Source organism: Myodes glareolus, chromosome 24 (assembly GCF_982192425.1).
Source record: "Myodes glareolus chromosome 24, mMyoGla1.1, whole genome shotgun sequence".
NCBI lineage: Eukaryota > Metazoa > Chordata > Mammalia > Rodentia > Cricetidae > Myodes > Myodes glareolus.
Window position 1 is genome coordinate 39082163 of NC_142049.1, and position 4165 is coordinate 39086327.

Consider the following 4165-nt stretch of genomic DNA (forward strand, 5'->3'; position numbering starts at 1 on the left):
TGGTCTGAGTGCATGTGGGATAAGAAGAAGAGCTACGCGGTACCAGCAAGGTGCAGGCTCCAAAAGTCCACGGCAGTGGGCTTTGGGGGATCACGACCCCGTTCATGGTGGTAGGGTTGGAAAGCCACCTTGACTCCTCCTGCGAAAGGGAAAGACCCTCCTGCAAAAGGGTCTTCGCAGGAACAGTACTCCCACGTGAGACTTCCACAATTGCTTCCAGACAACATGCGGACGCAAAGACAAGAGAAAAGCAACCCAGAAGTGGACGAAGTCGAGAGTGAGCCAAAAGAAGGTGGCCATGCTCGGCATGGCCAAAGTGGAAGAGCCCAACACAGAAGAAGCCCCGGGAGCATCACTCACACACGCTTGCGGGAACCCGGGCCCCACACTTTGACAAAGAGTGCACAGACCTAAGTAGCCGATTGCCGATGGTCGTTCGTGGCCTCACAGGGCAAGCTGCCAGCCTGTGCAGAGAGGCTCCCACATAGATACTAGGAGTCTATGGATTCGCCACGGGTATGTGGAAACGGCACCCGTGACTGCTGGAGAAGATGCCATACCTTGGCTCCGAGGACATGGCGAAGGAACTGAAGAAGGCTCTGTGTAACCCTCGTATTCAGGCTGATAGGCTGCTCTACTGGAATGTCATCCAACGAGTTATTAGGCACATGACTCAGGGCTTGGACATGTCTGGTGTTTTCATGGAAATGGTGAAGGCCAGTGCCACTGTAGACATTGTTCAGAAAAAGTTGATTTATCTGTATATGGGCACATACGCACCTTTGAAACCAGATCTGGCGCTCTTGGCTATCAAAACACTATGCACAGACTGCCCTGACCCCAACCCAATGTTGCTGGACTGGCTCTAAGGAGCATGTGTAGCCTCAGGATGCCTGGTGTGCAGAAATATATCCAACAGCCTATTCTTAATGGTCTGCAGGATAAGGCTTCCTATGTCAGAAGAATGGCAGGACTTGGCTGTGCCAAGATGCATAATCTTCATGGAGACTCTGAAGTGGATGGTGCTCTTGTCAATGAGTTATACAGTGACCAGGATCCAATTGTGCTTGTGAACTGTCTGAGGTCTCTAGAGGAAATTTTAAAACGGGAAGGAGGTTTTGTCACTAATAAGCCCATTGCCCACCATCTCTTAAATACAATGCCAAAACTGGATCAATGGGGCCAGGCTGAAGTATTGAACTTTCTTCTCTGCTACCAACCCCGCAGTGAGGAGAAACTGTTTGATATTCTTAATTTGTTGGACAGCTATCTCAAGAGCAGCAGCACAGGTGTGGTGATGGGAGCCACCAAACTCTTTCTGACGTTGGAAAAAAAAAAAATTCCCCCATGTACAAACTGATGTGCTTGTACGAGTCAAGGGACCCTTGCTAGCTGCCTGTTCTTCAGAGAGTCATAAGCTCTGCTTCGCTGCTCTCTGTCAGGTCCGCCAAGTGTTGCATAGTTTGCCAGGTCACTTTAGCGGTCACTACAAAAAGTTCTTCTGCTCTTACTCGGAGCCCCACTATATCAAGCTTCAGAAGGTGGAGGTGCTGTGTGAGCTGTTGAATGACGAGAACGTGCAGCAGGTGCTCGAAGAACTTTGAGGACATGAGACACGTGAGTATGAGACACATACTGCACTGATGTGTCTGCTGACTTTGCACAGGCTGCCATCTTTGCAATAGGTAGCATTACCAAGACTTTCACAGACCAGTGTGTACAGATTCTAACAGAGTTGCTGGGGCTCTGACAAGAACTCATCACTACAGTGGTGGTGCAGACTTTCCGAGACCTGGTGTGGTTGTGCCCTCAGTGTACTGAAGCTGTATCTCAGGCCCTGACTAGCTGTGAGAAGAACATTCAAGACACTGAGGGGAAACGGGCACTTATTTGGTTACTTGGGGTCCACGGGAAAAAAAAATCCCCAATGCTCCTTATGTGTTGGAGGACTTTGTAGAAAATGTGAAATCAGAGGCATTTCCTGATGTTAAGATGGAGCTACTGACTGCACTAATGTGCCTTTTCCTCTTGTGCCCTGCAGAGTGCCAGGACATGCTGGGATGGCTGTTACATTACTGCATAGGTAGGTTTCCCAGAGCATAGCACCTGCTGAGACTCACACTAAAAGTCCTCACGGCTTGCATTGCTGGTAAATCATGTCTGGAACTTGGAAAGGAAATGATACTTTCTAAAGATTCTTGCTTTTCTCCTCTTATGGTTGGCACAAAGGTTGGAGAAGAGTAGGGTATCTGGTTTTTTGTTTTTGTTTGTTTAACTCAATCCATTGTTTTCTCTCAGAGGAAGTAAAGGATATGACTGCATGAGACTGAGGTCTCTTCTATTATCGTCTCCTGTTAGTTGGCATTGATAAAGTAAAGCAGATCCTGTGTAGACCTAAGTCTGACCCTTCTCTGGGACTTTTGGAGGATCAGCCAGAACGGCCTGTGAATAGCTGGGCTTCAGATTTCAACACACTGGTGCCAGTGTATGGCAAAGCCCACTGGGCAACTATCTCTAAATGCCAGAAAGTAGAGCCTCATGGCCTTGAGCTTCCTCCCAATGCATCCTTGACCACACCAGTTCACTTGATTTCTGAAGAGAACAAAGAAGGAATACAAGAATCTCCAAATCCAGAAACTCTGCTGCTGGTCCCCAATCCCCAGCTGACTGCTGAGTATTTTGTGAAAATGTGGCTTAGCCTCACAGTTGCTCATCAACGGGTATTTCCTTGGCAGGGAGAAGTCCAACCTGACACTCTCCAAATGGCTCTAAGATTAGTGAATATTCAGACTATGGCAAGGAACAGGGCTGGATCAAAGCCCTGGAAAGCCAACCTCAGCGCTCAGGATGACATTGACTGTCTCTTCCTTACTGAACTGCTGATGAAGCCTGAGAACTCAGAAATGCAAACCTGTGTGAAGCAGAGAATGGTGAGGACTGAAGCACTACTTGGGTTCATGTCTGTGTTAGAAACTGTGATTGGAACCATCGGAGACATAAAATCTTAACACTGTCTCGCTGCCTGCCTTGGGGTGAGATGAACACTTTCAGAGTTCCTTCACTTTCTTCCAGAGCTGCTGTGAGTCCACGTATCAGATGCAGAAGACAGTCGGCAGTCTGGGAACCCCGGCTTTTATTTTTACCAAAGTCTCTTCCCTTGTTCCCTGCCAGCCTGTGAGGGACTGATCCCATTTTTAAAGGAGAGTGTTACACGGTAGTATTGGTAAGGGGTAAGGATAGGATGGGGTTGTTCCTCTGATCATTTTACGGATTATAATTATTAATTATGCCTGTTATTGTTCTTTAAAAAAAGCCGGTGTGTTCCCTGGCAGGCTCGCAGAGCAGCCACTAGTCCGACAAGGACGGCTGTGGGTCCCTGTAAGATCTCCAGGGTGGCAGGCTGATCCCGCCATGAGGCCGGATGAGTCAGGCAGGTGGGTAAGGTGGATAAAAGGCTCATAGGACATAATAAATAAACGTAAGGGTAAACATTTATTACATAAAAAGAAACAGAGAGACAGAGAGACAGAGAGACAGAGACAGACAAACATAAAGACATAAAAACAAAGAGACAGAGAGAAACACGTGTGCACAAGCCGAGAGAGAAAGACCAAAGAGAGAGAGCTAAGATGGCGCGAGGGAGTGGGCGTGGTTAACTCTTAAAGGGATCAGATCCAAAGGAATAACACCTATTGCCTGTGGAAATTGGTAGCTGTCACCATTTTTGAGGGTCTTTTTTTTTCTCCTTCAGTAAACTGTTCTTGTATTTATTTCTAGGGTGCTTTTTAGGTTAGGATCCAAAAGTCCTTAATGTGGTCATGAGTACGTCTTCAGTGTCGTGTCTCACCCCTCCAGAAACACGCTCTCTTCTGACACAGTGGATTACCAAAGATGAAAACCAAAAGCTGGTTTATTGTAATCTCTGAGTGCTCTTTCATCCCAGACCTTAACATCTCTTTCTTGCCTAGAGCATTTCCTTGCTCTCACGACTCAACACGCAGTGTGTCTTTCTTACTTGTGGGCGGGTTTTTTGTTTGTTTGTTTCTTTGTTATTGTTTTTTTGTGACACTCTCTGCCTTCAATTAGGGCTCTATACAAAAGCTGTCACAGCTGCCACTTGGGAACAGAGGAAGCAGCTCAGTTGGTAGAGTACTCGATCAGCATG

General features: G+C 47.2%; 1 pseudogene; it reads left to right on the forward strand.

Moving 5' to 3' along the window:
- Positions 1–504: 504 nt before the first annotated feature.
- Positions 505–3015, forward strand: LOC125395967 (AP-4 complex subunit beta-1-like; annotated as a pseudogene).
- The last annotated feature ends 1150 nt before the right edge of the window (positions 3016–4165 follow it).